This window comes from Podarcis gaigeae, assembly GCF_964106915.1.
Source record: "Podarcis gaigeae genome assembly, chromosome: 5".
Lineage (NCBI taxonomy): Eukaryota > Metazoa > Chordata > Lepidosauria > Squamata > Lacertidae > Podarcis > Podarcis gaigeae.
Window position 1 is genome coordinate 16320019 of NC_139681.1, and position 19831 is coordinate 16339849.

A 19831-nucleotide genomic window follows, 5' to 3' on the forward strand; every position below is an offset into this window, starting at 1 on the left:
CCTAATAGGAAACTGTTGGGGCAGTCTTATCTGGTAGGTGCCTTGGGTAAAGTTGCATTAACTTAATCCTATGTAATTGTGTCCCCTTAAGTCAGTGGTGGCCAAACCTGGCCCTCCAGCTGTTTTGGGACTACAATTCCCATCATCCCTGGCCACTGGTCCTGTTAGCTAGGGATGATGGGAGTTGTAGTCCAAAAACAGCTGGAGGGCCAAGTTTGGCCACCACTGCCTTAAGTTCTATGAAAGAAAGACTGCTGTGAGCAAGAGTCTTAGAGAAGCAGCAAAACCTATAGACCACCCGCTAAATGCTCATAAGGAGCAGAGACCACTATCCTTCGTCAGTCACACTGGTATCCCTGAATGCTTCTCCTCTCATTCCTAAGGAAATAAGCAAAGTGCTACATTAGGAAACATAGCTGAGGTAGGAGCTAATTCTGCCCTTATCCTTCCAGCTGAGGCTCCCTCGGATGCAATAGGTGGATCCTATGTTTTTTAGGAAAGTGTATGGTTGTCATGACCCTCAGAGTCCAGCAGTGAGAACACTGACTTGGAGGCTACAGTGCTACCAGCTAAGGAGCCAAACAGGGTTTCTGGTTCTGGGCCTAATGCTGGTGATGAGGTGACCACTGAATGTGAGGTTGGCGGGTAGAATTTCACTGAACCATATGCCATTACTACAGCAGCAGGCTCCATAAAACTGGAGCCACATGGTCACCTCCTCCTGAGCTTGAGAAACTGAGCTTGAGACTGTTTCTCCACAGTATCTCGGCAGACCAGTGGTGCAAGGACTTCTCCAGCCAGAAGGCCATGGAGCACGGAAGAACTGCCCATCTTCAGATCTGATCCTTTCAAGATCCTTTAGTTCTTCACAAAGGGACAGAGCCTATGAGGGATGAAGCAGAGGCAGAGGCTCAAATGGGTTCAGTTCACTCCCAACCCTTGTTGGAGAAAGTTTCTCACAAGGAGCTCTCCATGGTGCTGTGGCAACTAACCTGCCTCTGAACTCCTCCATAGGACCAAAAGATGATACAGTGGTACCTTGGATTATGTAGGCAACATAAGTACTGACTCCTGGGACGAATTAAGTTCGTATCCAGAGGGTCCACTGTGTTGGCGAGGTTGGAAACTTCCACTGCAAAATATTAGCCAAATAATATAATTTGGATGTGCTGGCTTGGGGAATAAGCAGCTGATCACAGCACAAGATCTGATTGGTCTCCCAGTTCACTGTTACTTTTAGTTCTTGCCAATTTAAACGCTGTTGCTGAGGGAGAGAGTGGCTAAAGATTTTCAGATACAGTGCAGCAAAATTACTAAGGCATTCTTTCCTGAAATTCTGACAGAACATTGATTTAGCTTCCCCCGATAACCGCATATAGGATCAGAATGCAAATAGCAAAAAAACCCCACTATTAGTCTGTTGTATGAGGTGGATTATACTCATCATGACATATACTATAATAAGCAACACTCTGGACAAGTATAGGCAACAGCCTTGTCTGGCACAGTCACAGCAATAAAAACCACAGTTGGAAGATCAATCTGATTTGGCCTGCTTTCCATAGGGAGTGTTCTATAAGCAGGTCTTAACGGCACATTTTCTTTTCAAACATGTGACCAATTAAAAAGGGGAATTAACCACCCCAGGTAAATAAGACAATGTGTGCCAGCCAGCTGAATTTGCTTCTGCCTCTAGGGTTAGGTACAACACTTGGTTCTTTAAAAATAGATGCAAACCACCCACGCCCTAACTCATGATCACCTGGGACATTGCAGGGCCTTTTTGTTCTGCAAGAGACTGGGGGCAAATTATTTCCTTGAAAATGTTGTTTTTTGAAAAGCAGTACAGTGGTACTTCGGGTTACATACGTTTCAGGTTACAGACGCTTCAGGTTACAGACTCCGCTAACCCAGAAATAGTACCTTGGGTTAAGAACTTTGCTTCAGGATGAGAACAGAAATCATGCAGCGGCGGTGTGGCAGCAGCAGGAGGTCCCATTAGCTAAAGTGGTGCTTCAGATTAAGAACAGTTTCAGGTTAAGAACGGACCTCCGGAACGAATTAAGTACGTAACCAGAGGTACCACTGTATATAGATTAATTAAGCTAAATGAATTAAGCCATCTGAATGAACCATGCCTTAAATTCATGGGTGGGGTTGCAAACCTTTGCAGCAGGGGTAGGAAAATCCTGGATTTCCAGATCTTGTTGAATTCTAACTTCAGCCCCAACCAACATGCCCAGGAATGTCAGGAGTTGGAGTCCAGAAACATCTGGAGGGCCACAAGTTCCCCACCCCTGCTGTAGAGAATGCCAAATAAGCTAAACATTACAAATAATCCTATCAATCAGGACTCATAACCATAGACTTTAAGTTAGCAGATGAATAAAAAGTATGCCATTTGGCAAAGAAGAACCAAGAGCATAGATTTGGGTGAGACATCAGATGGGCTACTATGATTATCAGGTAGAAAACAAGTCCAGGAAAAGGAAAGTCTAGATTAAATATTCCAGGTAGGCAAATGCAAAGGAAGAGGCCAGACTGCTTTAAAAATAGACTTGGATCAAGCCATCTCTGGTTTTGATGGGACGCTTGGGTGCAAACTGAGCTGGCATGCTAATAATACACTTTTCGTAACTCAAGCACATTTCCCAAACCTTTGCAAGTCCTGATTTGATGATAACAGTTATAGTGTACTATCCCAAAACATTGAATGAGTTTCAATATGTCAGAGAAACCACCCACAATATTGCTATTGGAGCCATGAGAATGGACAAACAGGTAACAGATAGACTGGAAGAGATGGATTTGAGGAGGCAGGCTGTAGTTTCCTTGCCATTATTCAATGGTTTAGATTCTTAAATGGGGAATGGACAAACAGATGGTGAAAAGAGGGGGAAATGAGGCTTTTATTTCGAAGTAAACTAGTATGTCCTAGCTACAGTATGCACTGGGAAAATGTATCTGTACTGAATCATCCCCTACGTGTATTTGACTAAACTGTCACATCTACTTTCTCATATTACAGGGTTTCCCTTAAAATTTTCACTCTAAACCAGAACCTTGTAATTATGAAGACGCCAGGGACGTATGCTTTGTACGTACGTATGAGTCACTTGTTCTCATGGGACGAAGAAGTACCTTCTTGACATGGTGGGAATCATACCATCATTGTCCGATGAGTGTGACTTGTGACAACGTCAGCTCTGATCTTGCACGACATTTTCAGCATGTTTACATTCTCAATTGCGTTATCACTTTTCTACCATAAACAAAGAAAAGCTCCTTCTTTCTGACTATCCATAGCTCTATCTACTGGAATCCAAAAACTGTATAATAAAGTCTTAACAAGTGGAACATTTTGTACAAATATCCAACTGTATGTCAGTGATACAACTGCTAGTAATCCACAACCAAACTGAAAACAACCTCATTCTTTGGTTAACCTTGAATCTAAGCCAGAATTCTGGTGGTTGGGCTTAATTTTAGGTCTAAATCTTTAAACGTCCACTAGGATGTCACAGACTGAATTCCCATCCTATAGAGAGAAGGGCAACACCACCAAGACATAATAAAGGATGTAGGACCACCTAATGAATGTGTGGTGCCAGCCTACATACCTTGTTACTCACCAAGCCAAACATAGCCCAACAGGTGACAGATAAGCTCCATGGTTTTTCAATCCTAAGCAGGCAACAAAAGCAAGATACTTACTGATTCTCTTCTCTCTGTGTATACCTACAACTGATTTGGTAGGTCATACACACAAACACAAATGTATTCACATCAATTCACATAGTGCTTTGATGTCTTTCGGACCGCAGAGGAATTTGGTTAGGTCACTGGTTATAAGAGTAATGCTACAAATTTTATTTTTATTACAGAAAAGAATAAAAGTTTATTGAATGTGTTCCCAATTTCCATGTCAAGTATAATTCCATTTTCAGTATAATACTTATACTCCCCCCTCCCTTAAAATTCTAATGCACAGCTATACAGCTACACATTTTGGGACATGGATGTCAAAGCAGAATGAGAATTTTTGCTCTCTGGGTAGAATGGTTTCTAACAAAATGATAGCAAATATTTATTGTAGAGTCTCCTGTTTTCAGATTTAGAGAGGAGGAACTCTGAAGGGATGGTAAACAACGATTAATCCTTCTTTTCAAAGCAGTTTTAATGTACTTTGCAAAACAATCAAAGAAGGGAGCCTTGCACCTGCATTTTCATGCACAAGCTGCCTGAATGGGATTAACAGATGAGTACTATGATCGAGCATCAAGTTCTGTACATAAGATGGAAGCAACCTAACGACATATGGATCCTATACGTCTGGATTTGAAAACTGTAATTTGCTTTATATGGGGCTGCATTTAAAGAGCCTTTGGAAACTTCTCTTGGTCCAGAAAGTGGTAGCAAGGGTGTGTTGACTAGTGTTCCTCTTTGGCAGGGGCCCTCAAACTATGGTCCGTGCGTCAGATCCAGCCCACTAGGGTCCTGAACCCAGCCTGCCTGCAAGGCCCAAGGCTTGGAAGCGGCCAGGCAGTAAGAGCCCTGAGATAAAAGCGCAGGTGTGTAACAAAGCCCTGGTAATGCAGTTGCTACCGCCGGTGCTGGCTGCTTGATAACGGCGCGCTGCCCTTTTAAGCCGCCAGAGGGCAGGATGGTGGCAAAGGAACCTCTTGCCTTACCCTCCTACCCTCCCCTCAGGCTGGCTCTGTGTTCGACGGAGCAGAGCCTCGCCGGCCAGTGGCCTCCTTAACCTTCGCGTGGGTCCCATGGGCTAGCCTTGGCAACCTTAAAAGTTAGGGAAGCACCAAAAACACAGGCAACATAGGCAAATAGAATTAGCAAGAAGAGTAGACTGAATCACAACAGTTTATTGTAAAGTGGTACCTCGGGTTAAGTACTTAATTAGTTCCGGAGGTCTGTTCTTAACCTGAAACTGTTCTTAACCTGAAGCACCACTTTAGGTAATGGGGCCTCCCGCTGCCCCTGTGCCGCCGCCGCCGCACAATTTCTGTTCTTATCCTTAAGCAAAGTTCTTAACCCGTGGTAATATTTCTGGGTTAGCAGAGTCTGTAACCTGAAGCGTATGTAACCTGAAGTGTATGTAACCCAAGGTACCACTGTACAAGGGAATCTCTATGTAAATAGTGGTGAGTTAATCCTTAAAATAAAGCTCCCACCCAAACTTCCCCAAGTTTGAAAATAAACTTCAGTGCAGAGAAAGCCATATGCATGAGGAACAACAACATCAGAAATAACCCAGAAGAAATGAAGTATAAAGGTGAGGTATAGGTAACTATAGTATTACTGATAGCGCCTGTTGTGTGTCTGTTCTGGCTATTATTTTGAAACAAGGTGTTTTTTTTAAAAAAAAAAACATGAAAAAGAGCATGTTTCTGGCACCTCTTTAGTCTGGCTCCCAACAGTGTCTGAGGGACAGTGAACTGGCTCCCTGTTTAAAAATTTTGAGGACCCCTGCTCTTTGGATTCATTTAAAACCTTTTTACAATAGCTGCACTGGACCAGGAGACCTAAAGGGATATATTTCCCTACCCCACCCCCTCTCCCTTCCCTCTTCCCTCTCCACCCCATGGTGGCTGAAATATGACAGCCTAAGAAATTGGCAGACCATGGGGAAGGCTGATTGCCGAAGAATTGATGCTTTTGAATTCTGGTGCTGGAGGAGACTCTTGAGAGTCCCATGGACTGCAAGAAGATCAAACCTATCCATTCTGAAGGAAATCAGCCCTGAGGGCTCACTGGAAGGACAGATTGTGAAGCTGAGGCTCCAGTACTTTGGCCACCTCATGAGAAGAGAAGACTCCCTGGAAAAGACCCTGATGTTGGGAAAGATGGAGGGCACAAGGAGAAGGGGACGACGGAGGACGAGATGGTTGGACAGTGTTCTCGAAGCTACCAGCATGAGTCTGACCAAACTGCGGGAGGCAGTGGAAGACAGGAGTGCCTGGTGTGCTCTGGTCCATGGGGTCACGAAGAGTTGGGCACGACTAAACAACAACAAGAAATTGGGGGGGGGGGCAAGTTTTTCAGGTCTTGCCTACACTATGGACCTCCTTGCCTCAAAAGATCTGCTTAGTCCCCTTATTCCAGGAGGTTTGAGGATTGTTAAGGAAGACCTCTTTTTAAGATGTTTTGCCTGCTGTAACTTGCCTGCTTTTTTCTTGTTAAACTGTTTTGTTGTATCATGGCATTATGTTTTTATGATTTGTTTTGTATACTGTTGGATTATTCTTAGTGGCTCCAATTTTGTAAATGCAAGCTGAAGAGTGGGATATAACTGCTATTAAGTATATAAAATTGTGGAGGTTTTTAAGCAGAGGTTTGCTGGCCATCTGTCATGGATGCTTTAGTTGAGTTTCCTGCATTGCAAGGGACGGACCACATGACCATCAGGGTCCCTTCCAACTGTTGTGAACGTGCGTAAGTGGGAGGACGCCTGTATTAGGAGAAATTTGCACCAAAAATGCTGATGAATTTTAATGAGCACATTAAAAACTGTAGACAGATATGGAAATGTTAGAGAACTGGATTTGGAAAATGGAGAAACAGAGAAACGGAAATTGAACAGATTTACCCAGCTGATAAAGTCAGGGCCAGCACCAACCTTTAGCATAGTGCATCTGATGGATTCTCTGCCACTAATGACATCTCATGGTGATGCCACTTCCAGGTCAAGATAAATTAAGATGGCACACCGAAACATGACTTTGGCATGACTTCACCCAGTCTTTGGCATGATGAGTTTAAATTCACAGATTACGTGATCCATTAAAAGAACGCAGTATTTTTTGGTCTGAAAAAAATCCTGGGCAGTGTCAAGCACTCCCCGCTAGCTGTATATACTAAAAAATGGGGGAGCATCCCATTTCCCCTTTTGTCCTAATAAACCATACACACACACACACACACACACACACAATCTGCACATTGAGGACCTATTCCACTTATATCTGCAAAACACTTCCTGCTTTGCATACCAAAGTGCCTAGGGGAGCTACTGCACAAGTAGGAACCCCTTAATATCTTGTCTGGGACGCAGGTGGTGCTATGGTTTAAACCACAGAGCCTAGGACTTGCCGGTCAGAAGGTTGGCAGTTCGAATCCCCGTGACGGGGTGAGCTCCCGTTGCTCTGTCCCTGCTCCTGCCAACCTAGCAGTTTGAAAGCACGCCAAGTGCAAGTAGATAAATAGGTACCACTCCGGCGGGAAGGTAAACGGCGTTTCCGTGCGCTGCTCTGGTTCGCTAGAAGCTGCTTAGTCATGCTGGCCACATGACCCAGAAGCTGTACGCCGGCTCCCTTGGCCAATAAAGCGAGATGAGCACCACAACCCCAGAGTCGGCCACGACTGGACCTAACAGTCAGGGGTCCCTTTACCTTTTAATGCAGGACTAATCCTACCATTATACAGAAGGAGGCAGCTTCTTCAAGCAGTGCTGAATACTCAAGCACCAATCTGCTTCAAATGGGTGGCGGGGGGCAGCATCATACTGTGTTTTGCCCCAGACTTCAAACTGTCATGGGTTGCAAGACCACTTGAGAACTCAAAAGCTTGTTCACCATCTGGCAATATTTTTAGTTGGGGCTAATAAGCATACTGTCCTAGTATGGATTTTGGAATTTCTCTGCCAATGTTTCCCTCCACAGGATGTTGCTGCATTTTTTTGTAGCATCTTTCAGAGCAAGTTTGCCTTCCACTAATTGCTTCCCATGGCTCTACCTTTTAGAGTGAGTTATTATGACATCTGGACCATCTGGCTCTGATTTCTATGACTCACTGGATTTTGGATTATTTTCATAGTCTGACAATTTGGAGGTCTAGCTGTGAGTGGTTAGGGTGTGAATGGGCATGTTTCAACATCTGCATTCCCCTTGTTTTTCCAGTTCTGTAGCTTCCCTTCTCCTCTCCAGCCTGCTCCTCTTACTATTTTTGCAGGTTGCAACTGGGAGTTTTCTTGGTTCAGAACTGCACACTTTTGGCACAAGTCAGTCATAAATCATATTCAACCACTCCCTTCTGGCAAGGGCGGTTTCCCACTAGCACTGCCGCTGGGAATCCAACAGATTTAGCTACATTATTCTTCATATTGAACTGATTTTAATCTTGCCTTGCTACAGATTTTCCACAAATGCAAACAAGAAGTACAGCTTAGCCCACAGCTTAAAACAGCATTTATGCATACATGGCAAGAAGTGCAAAGGCTGAGCATTCAGAGACTTAGGCTCCCCTATTCAAAACTGGGCCATGAAAACAACTCTCTAGGAAATGGAAACGATCCTTCAAAAATACTAACATTCATTCAGTTTCTCTAGGAGTCTCAAATCTTTGAAAGCCTCTTGTTGAGATGCCAAACTTTTCAGAAGAAGGGTCACCCCTCTTCCAGCAAAGAATATTGCATAGATGCTGCTATCCAAGTTTGTATTGCACCTGCCTCTCTGGCAATTGGGATGTCCTCAACAAGCATGACACTAGGCTGTTCACCGTCTTGAAGTTGTACACTCACAAGCACACATAGTATAATACAAGTATAATACAGCTGAAGCAATTTTAGGAGGATGTTTTGGAATGCTACCCCCACTTGAAATCCCAAACTCATGCATTTATGCCGAGATTTGCTAAAGCAAACAGACAGGGAAAGCAAGCTTTGTGAGAACTGATCTCATTCCCAAGAATCATTACTATGCCAAGACATTGCAAAAGATAATGCAGTCCTTAGTGGCTTTGCAAAGGGGTACAAAATGACCCGAGAAAGGATGCAAAGCTTGTAACAGTTGGCTATGGATGATTCCCAGTGATGAATGGGATACTTGCCAAAGCCCCTTGCCAGACAGCCATCAGCAAAGCTCATTTTCTGCCCTGGGAAGAAGCAACAATGGGAAGGTGCAGTGAAAGTAGCACCCTTCACACCCTGCCCCAAAGGATGAATCTCCAGTGTGCCTCAGAGAGTCAGCTAGTGCACAGAGGGCATAGCTGCACACCCAAGGAGGAGGAGAAAAACTAGGTCAGTTATGAATCATTGGAGATCAGTTGAGTTGACTCATTGCGGTGTCTGCTGATTATATGTGCTACTTTAGTGACTCTGGTTCCTTGCTAAGCTCTGCTGAGCAATCGTAAAGCCTTGAAGAAGCATGCTCCTTGCATTTTGTGCTATTAGAAGCTGCCTTAACTTTATTGATGGGGCACCCTGTTTCTGTTTAAATTGTGTACATTTGCAAAATAAAAAAGGATGGGAACAAACATTTGCAAATTTTAAAAGCAGAGCATACTATTTAAGGGAAAGACAGAGGAGGGATTGAGCAGGAAGGGGTGGGGATCCCTCAGCTGGGAGGGGAGGCTTTGCACTGCCTATCGGAGCAGACCCAATCTCAACTCCTACTTGCGTGCAAGCAGGAGGGGACAGGGATCTCTCAGTTAGGTAGCGTGATGCCTCCCTTCCCATCGGAGCAGCCCCAATCCCATCAGAGCAGCCCCAATCCCACTCCTACTTGCGTGCAAGCAGGAAGGGGTGATAATCCCTCAGCTGCAGTCCAGAATATTTCAGTTTCACCCTTCGCATTAGTGCAGGCATGTTTGTTTTTCCAATTGAGATGAATACATTGTGAAATCTCAGATAATGTCAGTTGGTCTAAATCAGGTATAAATATATTTGGACACAACAAGTATACTTGGTGTTATGTTCCTGTTCATATGTTGTGAACTTAAAAGTTGACAGACAACCTTTATTACTGCGTAATGTAGGGTACTTTACAATGTTCCTGACATATATTTCAGCTTTCTGGATTCATTTGCATAAAATCGTTGCATAAAATTTGCATTTAATTTTAATGATTCTAAGAATGTCAGGCAAAATGGTCGGGCCCTGTGCATGTTCACTTCATCAAATCATGCCCCAGCTCTCATGCTATCTGTTGCTGCTGCTGCATGTTGTAGTCTCCATCATCTGGGGCAACAGATTGACAAAGGCTGCTGTAGAGTCTCAGGAGTTGAAGCAGCCCAGGAAAGGAGATACTAATAAAAATGGAGAGTTTGTTTCTTTGAAGTTTGACCACAGTCATTGTTCCCTTCTGTCTCCTCAACACCTAAGTGTAAATGTAAGTTAAACCCAGAAATTTCTGTGAGGAGCAATCCTAAAAACAGCTCAACAACTTTGGGGCAAAATCCTAAAAAAAGCTCAACAACTTTGGCCAGCCCTCATCAAATCAGTGGCGTAGCATGGGTTGCTAGCACCCGGGGGAAGGCAAGTAATTTGTGCCCCCTAACCCTGAGTGAGCCAGGTAGGGGCAGAGAGCTGCGAGTGTGAGCGTGCCCCCGCCCGATGTTGCGCCCGGTGCGGCTGGCCCCCCCTGCACCCCCCACGCTACGCCACTGCATCAAATCTGGCCCTCTTTGAAAAATGTTTGACACCACTGCCCTAAGCACTCCATGTAAGGACATAGGAGAAGGAGTGGAGGAGGGTGGAGCTTTTCGGCTGACATATCTAGTGGTAAACCAGGCAGTAACTTTTCCAGGGTTCTGTTTTTCACTTCCAATCACAGTGCCAGTCTTCCTGTCACAAGGAAGGAGGAACTGCCTCTTGTCAAATGAGCACAACAACCCCTCCCCAGTGAACTGTACTTTAGTCATCAGAAACCCTGCATCAATACATTTTGAAACGTTCAGGTTCCCTGTTTAGGGGGAACTGTACCATATATGCTGCTTTTATGCAAATCTCTCTCCCAAACCACAGGGAATCCCTTTTTAGATCCCCCCCTCATCAACTTTAAAGCTGTCCTGCATCTAACACAATATCCCATACCTATCCTGAAATTTGAGAAGCTTTTTATTACTTAGGGGCATCTCAATGGCAGAATGTTCTCAAACAAAGTACGTACAAAACAATATGGGGGGGGGGGAGGTAAGTGATTTTTTAAAAAAGGTGCATTTTAGAAGATTTCTAGAGTGATCTGCTCAGAAGTAACTCTTACTGAATTCAGTGGGGCTTACTCTCAGGAAAGTGGGGTTAGGCTCACAGCCTTAGATTTTGCCTTTTGGTTGCAATCCAAAGCATGACTTATTTGGAGAAAGGTCTAGCTGAAATCAGTGAGATATACCCTGAGTAAACATCTCGAGAACTGCAGTTTTAATGTGAAATACAGTGACATTTCTATTTGGGGAGATTCTAACGGTTAAGAGACAGGTTTTATTTTATTTTCTTTGTTCAACGTTTGTGCAACCAATGTTTTGCTTCTGGTCATCCTCAAGAGAAAAGGAGGGCGAGAACAATGGGCACATGCAATTCATAACACTGATTTGGTCCCATGTTGCTTGTTGGTGAGTCTTCAGCCTGATGTGCCTTTGTATCCTGAAAATAATTGTAACATCTACAAAAGTTTCCAGTCTTTGCTATTCTTTGTCTCTTGTAAGCAGATACTTCAGCTGAGCCAATTAATGTTTAAAATATTTCATGTCTAGATTAGCACAATGTGTTCCTTCAAGACTCTGATTTCTTTTTACTGTGTTACAAACTAACGCATTGAAAACAGAAGCACTAGTCCTGAAATACAGCCTTGAACTTCTCGGCTATTATCTTCTCCCCACTGTGGGAAGTTGGGAACTGATTATTTATGCCTTCATTTCCTCTCCTATGACTGTTATCTGCTTCCTGCTCTAATCCACAGAAATACGTTTCTGCTTATGTGACTACTTATAAAACTTAGTCTTCTTAAAGAAATGCCTTTGGTGTGAAGATCTTGCTTTGTCAGCAGCAGCTGAAGAATTTACCTGTTAAGCTGAAGATCTTAACATTTGCTTTTATGTTTCTCCTCATAGATGCCAGGCTAAAGACCTATATGTCAGACTGAACAGGGACCCACAACGACTAGAATTTATGCCAACTTTTGAGGCAGAAACTGCTGTCAAGAATACCAGGCCACTCAGCCTCATTTGTGAACCACCCTGAGACCTCTGAGTATAGGGCGGTATATAAACTCAATAAATAATAATAATAATAATATACCCAAGTTTAGGTATCTTTGCTTCCTTAACTTTCCAGTGCCACCAATTCACTCAGAGTGCTTTGAAAAAGCCTCCTAGCACACAGATTTGATACAGGATGAATTTTAAACTAATATTATTGGTTTATTAAAGGGATGCTATAAGAGAATACTGATACTCGGGGCTTTTTCCGCCAGCCAGAGCTCACTGGAGCTCCAGCACCTATTTTTCTAGAAAAATAGCCCTGCTGGTACTTACATTGGGTACTTACTGGCAGTTTCTGAAAACTCAAGAGACCATGTTCCTAACACCAGATCTCCAACTCTTCAAGTGGCTTTTACCTCAGGCCAATTTTCCTGGAACTCTACCTCAGGCAATAACTCCCCAACCCAGTCCACTTATTGGGGATAATCTGCCTCTGTACCCCAAAACTCTACTTCTGGTTTCTTGGACATTTTAGCCCATTTGTATAACCTTCCTCTGGTAAGAGGATAGCCTCCTTTCTCTGACCTTCCCCAGATGAGTATTATTATTATTCCTTAATAAATGTCTATATTGCCCTTCATCTGAGGATCACAGGGCAGTTTTACAATATAAAAACACAAAAATACATAACACAGATAAAACACTGGGCATTCTGAATAACACACTGGCCGTGAATATATATAGGCCTCAGTCGTCCCCCCCCCCCCCCGGTTTTATTCCTCACACTTTCCTCATCAAGCCCTTTATTCCCACCAACTTTCAGCAAGAACTACTGAGACAAAGGCTTACAACACCATAACAGAACAAGGCCTCGAACTCCGTAACAGAAGTCGCAGAACATTTTATCCCTTCAGGCACAAATATAAACAGGTTTTATATCTAATTTCTTCACAGCTGCCCTGAGGGAGGACATGCATTTAAAAGTTGGACAAGTTGAGTGTGGCTTTCCTCATCCTTCTAAGAGCTCCATGAAGGAAAGGTGGGGTATTAATGTAAGAATAAATAATAAAATGCCTAAGTCAACTCTGCTGGCTTATACAGGACATGCCCACTTGTCGCTCCAAGTCAAAAACTCTGGAAATGTTTTGAGTTGGTTATGGTTTCTAAAGAATGTCACAACTAGTTCTTCAGCACAAGCAGTTCTCATGCAGAGGGGGCATTTCATACCACATTTAGAAACAACTAAGAGGAAGTAACAAATTCCCTCTGCTTCTTTTTTAGATTATTTCCCTTTAGGAAGGTCAACAAGGATGCAGATCTTTACATTTCTTGCTGACATATCCAAAACTTTCACAGAATCATGTTAGGTCAAGTAAACAATCTCTTTTCCTTTTACGGTCATGCGATAGGAGGCCATTTCTTTCTAAGAAGAAGGAAACTTCCTTCTTTTCTCCCTAGTATTGGAAGATTTACCATGTTGGACTAGGGTTCACGAAGTGCACATCCTCTGCTCTCATCTGAGCTCTCTGACTCCCTGAAGGCTCTTCTCCAGGAAAACAAAGGGCACTTCCACACTGACATTATTATGGGACTGGGATTCAATCACATATCGGCCCATTTAAGATGCACAGTTATGGATGAATGGGATTAACAATTGCTGGATGCATTGTTGTATCATTTTCCGGCAAAAAAATAAAATTAAAATTGAGTGATTGCTCATTTCAGCATACAGAGGGCCACCGGTTCTCCATTCATAATCTAGGGATCTGATGGAAAGTAGTAGTAGCCTGTTTGTTCCCGCTTTATATTTGTAAATACAGCCAACAACACAAAAACACCATAAGCCTCTAATGCTTTCTCAAATAAAGGAAACGATTCACTTTTTAATCCAGATAGCAGCCACTTGAGGCAACATTATCTTGAGGATCCAGGAATGAGTTTCACTCAAAAAGCAAGGTGAAATGTGAAGAGTGGAATTTGTCATTGCACTCTTCTCTCTGTGCAAGCATTTCTGGGATGATTCCCCTTCTCTGTGGTGGACCTTGGGGTCTCAGATTTCAGTGGCGCTTTATGCAATGCCAAAATTCGGTGCCCTCCCGCCTCTTGCCTTACATTCTTCATCATAACTGCAGCACCCCCCGAGGCTCTACCCCAGTGCACTGAACAGGTTGCGCTCACCTAAATCTGCCTCTGCCCTCCTCCTCCCCCCATGTGCTATACTGGGGGCTTTTTCAATCCACCCCAGCCATTTCAGGAGAGCCTGGGTGGGGAGAGGTGGGGGAGGGGAAGCCCCCTTGCCCAAGCCCTTGTTCAAGGCTTCTGCTGGCAGGGCTGGTTAGGTGAAACCTGCATGGTGTGTTTTGTTTTGCATTGCACCAGGATTTTGGTTGATTTTTTGGTTTGTTTTTTTTTGGGGGGGGGGGAGGTTGCCCTAGGTCTTCCAAAGAGTTTTACAATCAATAAAAAGCTTGTAGTTAAACACAGAAATGTTGCAGACTGTTTCAGCGTTCCCATAACAAAATAGCAACCACTAACAAAAGTAATACCCAAAGCATAGTCACTCCAGGCTTTTCTTATGTCAGACCTGGTTCTTGTGTACAACTGGATGGATTCAGTTTTGCTTCTTTTTTTAAAGACAGGTAAAAAAAAAAGACAGGTAAAAAAAAAGGGACGCGGGTGGTGCTGGGGGTAAAACCTCAGCGCCTAGGACTTGCCGATCGCATGGTCAGCGGTTCGAATCCCCGCGGCAGGGTGCGCTCCCGTCATTCGGTCCTAGCGCCTTGCCAACCTAGCAGTTCAAAAGCACCTCCGGGTGCAAGTAGATAAATAGGGACCGCTTACGAGCGGGAAGGTAAACGGCATTCCGTGTGCTGCGCTGGCTCGCCAGATGCAACTTGTCACGCTGGCCACATGACCCGGAAGTGTCTGCGGACAGCGCTGGCTCCCGGCTTCTAGAGTGAGATGAGCGCACAACCCTAGAGTCTGGCAAGACTGGCCCGTACGGGCAGGGGTACCTTTACCTTTTACCTTACGTGTATGTAGTTTTCAAGGGCCTCTGGCTGAAAAACGGATTAGAAACAAACTCTTAACACCCATGGATAACGAGAGACCTCTAGCAAGGGATGTGCAAATATGTCAATTTTGGCTGTCCAAGTTTCAAATCTTTTCAATCTTAAACTCTGTTCTTCATATTTCTGGAACAGATTGCCACACACATGCATGCATATACTTCATACAAATCCATCAGCATTTTAGTGTAGATTTCTTCTAGCATACTTGTTTTTGTAATCAGTTTTGACTAATGCACTTTTTGCAAGCAATTTCCCTTAATAAAATTAATTGTAGCTTGCAATTTTCACTACTTATATGCATTTTTGTGCATGCTTTACTCTGGTACATGGCTATTTCTTGTTATACGTGGCTGGAGATCTGCACTGCACAATTTTGGAAAAAAATGAATTTCAGAGGATGGTTGTGTTTCAGTTCATATATTGCTTCAAATTTGGTAAGTTTGCCTGAATAAAAAATCTCTCTCCTTGCTACCTCTAGAGTAGCAGAAGTATGTCTCCCAATTGCTCGGACCCGGAAACAAATGGGACACAAAGAATAACACATTGTGTATCTACTCTGCCCTATGGGTTGGCGGGCTTATGGGAAGGCCCACTTCTGAATGAAAGAACACATGTTTTGTTTCCAGAAGACTTGGAATTCACCTCTTAGTATTGTCAATTAAAGGGATATTATGGGAGCAGGGCTTGGGAAGAGTCTCTGTCTGAGACCCTTGAGACCTAGCTAGCGTAATGGTTTGAGGTTAGTTGGGTCCCTGTCCTGGCTCTTTATATGTTGCAATGTTTCTGTGGGAGAGCATGTGCTTTGCAAGTGTAAGGTCCTAGGTTCAGTTCCTTGCATCTCCAGTTAAGAGGGGGACTTAGGCAGCGTGACAGACAGCTGCAACCTCAGACAGCTGTTTTCAGTTAGACATGACAGCATCGGTCTGATTCAGTGAAAGGAAGGTCGGCACTGGTGCAGAAACAGGGAGAGACGGAACCTCAAAAGTAAACCGGAGTTATGTTCGATTTCGCCCTAGTTGTGTCTCCTCTGAAACAAACACATAGCTTAGTGCAGGGGTCCTCAAACCTTTTAAACAGGGGGGCAGTTCACTGTCCCTCCAACACTGTTAAGGACTGGACTATAGTTTGAAAAAAATATGAACAAATTCCTATGCACACTGCACATATTTTATTAGTGGTGCACAAAAAATCAGGAAAAACAATACAATATTTAAAATGAAGAATGATTTTAATCAACATAAACTTATAAGTATTTCAATGGGAAGTATGCGTCTGCTTTTGGCTAATGAGATGGTCAATATCCGGTTCCATATTTGTCATTGCTAGTCATAGCAAGTGATGCAAGTGTTCATAAGTTTAGTTGGAATCTGGTTGGAGATTTCAGATGTTTCATTCGGGGAAAAAGTCTGTTCACAGACATAGGTGCTGCCAAAGATGGTTGCAATTTTGAGTGCATGGTTCCTGAGATTCAGATGTCTCAGAGAGAAGAGATGCATAGGAATTAGTGAGACTGAATTATGTAGGACATTAAATTTCTGCACCTAAATTTATGCCACTGCTGTGGCAAAGGGATCTACTATCATTCAAATAACTAAAGTTAAATTATGTGGAAACATGATGATAAAAAAAGCATGCAACAGAAAACCTTACATGGCCAAGTTTCAGATTTAAGCAAATGATAAGGCAAGGCAAGGAGCCCTGTTTAGGGAAGTATTTAATGACTGATGTTTTAATGTACTTTTAATCTTTTGTTGGAAGCCTCCCAGAGTGGTTGGGGAAACCCAGCCAGTTAGGCGAGGTAGAAATAATAAATTATTATTATTATTATTAAGGAGGTTAAAACTTGGTACCCTGTTTCTAGTTTGATGTAGGTGCTGTGAGTCACATGTATAACCGCTAACAATGCATTTAAACATGTTTCCTTTGTTCACTGTCTATTTCTGTATGCTGATAAAGAGGTGCCAGAAACATGCTCTTTTTCATGTTGGTTTTTTTTTAAAAAAAGACCTTGTTTCAAAATAATAGCCAGAACAGAGACACAACAGGCGCTATCAGTAATAATCTAAGTTACCTATACCTCACCTTTATACTTCATTTCTTCTGGGTTATTTGTGATGTTGTTGCTCCTCATGCATATGACTTTCTCTGCATTGAAGTTTATTTTCAAACTTGGGGAAGTTTGGGTGGAGAGCTTTATTTTACAGATTAACCCACCACTATTTACATGGAGATTCCCTTCATGGATCACTGCCGAAGAATTGATGCTTTTGAATTATGGTGCTGGAGGAGACTCTTGAGAGTCCCATGGACTGCAAGAAGATCAAACCTCTCCATTCTTAAGGAAATCAACCCTGAGTGCTCACTGGAAGGACAGATCGTGAAGCTGAGGCTCCAATACTTTGGCCACCTCCTGAGAAGAGAAGACTCCCTGGAAAAGACCCTGATGTTGGGAAAGATGGAGGGCACAAGGAGAAGGGGACGACAGAGGACGAGATGGTTGGACAGTGTTCTCGAAGCTACCAGCATGAGTTTGACTAAACTGCGGGAGGCAGTGGAAGACAGGAGTGCCTGGCGTGCTCTGGTCCACGGGGTCACGAAGAGTCGGACACGACTAAACAACAACATTTCCATGGAGATTCCCTTGTACAATAAACTGTTGTGATTCAGACTTCTCTTCTTGCTAATTCTATTTGCATATGTTGCCTATGTTTTTGGTGCTTCCCTAACTTTTAAGGTGGCCAAGGCCGCCACATGGGACCTGCACGCATATTAAGGAGGCAACCGGCCGGCGAGGCGCTGTTCCAGCGGACACGGAGCTGGCCTGAGGGGGAGGGTGGAGGGGAAAGGTTGGCATGAAGGAAATCGGCCGGTTCAGGATCCTGGTGGACCAGATCTGGCCTGCAGACCGTAGTTTGAGGACCCCTGGCTTAGTGCTTATTTTTTTCAACCACCTTTCAAAAGTAATCAAGTCTCCCTGTCCCTTTATTTTATGACGATAGTGCTGCTATCAATATGGGGTGGGGAGGAAGGAAGAGAGCAAATGTTGTGTCTGATATCCTCGCATGTCAATGGATGCGGTCAACATCTCTAGCCAAAATAAAAGATATGGAGCAGTGGCGGAGTTAGCTGCATGGACAGCCAGAGTGGCAGCCATGCCGTGCATCCGGGGGTAGGGCGAGCCCCCCACGGTATGCCTTTTTGTTACCCCCCTCAGAGATGACACCCGGGGCACACTGCCCCACAGCTCCCTTTCCTATGCCACTGATCTGGAGGTATTTGGGGGAATGGTACACCGCGATGACCAAAAGAACTTCGCTCTACTGATGACATCTACAAAACTGAATGGTCTCTGAATAATATTTTGTTTCCTTTGTAGGGTTACATTTGTACCAAACCTTATGGTACAACTGCCTTTCAGCTTTACAATCCTGGGTTGTGGTGAGAGAGGCAACTAACTTGTGACATATAAACTGTTTGGCTAAGTTAATAACAGGACAAGCTCCTCCATGTTTACTCAAAAGTGGGAATGAACCAGAGACATCCGTAATACATTCCAGACTTTTGATCTAACAGTAATTATAACAAGTCTGCTTCAATATTTCATGTCTATTTTCTGCGTGATTACATTTAAATAAATTTAAAAATTTAAAAGTACAGATGTATGAATCTGTTAATTCAAGCTTTTTTCACTTTCTCAGTTTGTCATATTTCTGCATCAGTTTGCGATTAATAAAAAAAGGTCCACATGAACATTTGTCAGCAATTTTGGGAGCGACTCCAGCCATGGATCAAGTGGGGCACTGGCCGAGGACCCAGGAGCTCTGAGGGGGCATCTCATTGACCCCAGAACAACCACAACCTGCTGACTGATTCCTGCTAGTTCTAACATTAGACAGTGGACTGTTCCGACAAAGCTCTTCTTTTCTACTTGGGATAGGTTTGTGCTGCAGATTTCACCTTTAGTAAAATGCTAAACTTCTTAGTCATATATCAGAAAGCACATACCTAGTGGGTTGCTGTTGTTGTTGTTTAAAGGTGCACAAATGTGCCACAACATTGCATTCTTTGCTGGTGCTCATGTGCTAAAGACAACTTATGTCAACAGCTGCAACGTTGTTCTTGCTTATGCACACACACACACAACCCTCTTACATTCATTACATGTAGATAGGAGATCACAACAGTGTTGCTGAAACGGTACTTCTGGGAGAACTTTGCAATGGCTAATGTGGTTTCTTATTTATTTGACTTCTTGTGCAGAAAGTCTCTCAGTGATTAATTTCCTGCACAAATAAATTACAGTCTGAATGTTGCCTCGTGAAGGTATGTTACGATAATTCAGGTGCAGGGAAGAGCGCACATAAAACGTGTTTATAGCAAACAGTTTTGTCATCGTGCGTATGGTTTGAGGTTGCCTCATGTGAGTGATTGCATTGGTTTGAGTCTGCTCACCCAAATTGCATCAGTCCATCTCCATTTGCCACGGTCATACAGCTTCCTTTGTTTATGCTCAAAAGCCTACTAGTTTAAACGCAGTTTATGGAACTGCGGTTTTACTCTGAGGCCATCTTCTTGCTACATAATTGTGGGCTGAGTTTCTAAACAAGCTAGGATGAGACTTTGAAAAACTCTTCAGAATGAGTGGGTGCTTTCGTAGGCCCATTCTAGTTCATTTCCTTTTTAAGAAAGCACCACATAACACAGGGTTCAGATCTAACTGGGGATTATTATTATAATAAAAAAGCTTAGGAATTGTTCCCTCACTTTCAACCAATCACATACAAACTTTCTGCCCTCTGTATGTAAAATGCTAGGCTTTATTCATAGTTTTC

At 43.4% G+C, this 19831-nt stretch overlaps 1 long non-coding RNA gene across 1 annotated transcript in view; it reads right to left on the reverse strand.

Moving 5' to 3' along the window:
* The window catches only part of LOC310844428, a 30352-nt gene extending 16619 nt beyond the window's left edge, over positions 1-13733 (reverse strand). The window contains exon 1 of the long non-coding RNA XR_014564117.1: positions 13402-13733. This is a non-coding gene — a long non-coding RNA (uncharacterized lncRNA). The remainder of the gene's footprint in view (positions 1-13401) is intronic.
* Positions 13734-19831: the final 6098 nt, after the last annotated feature.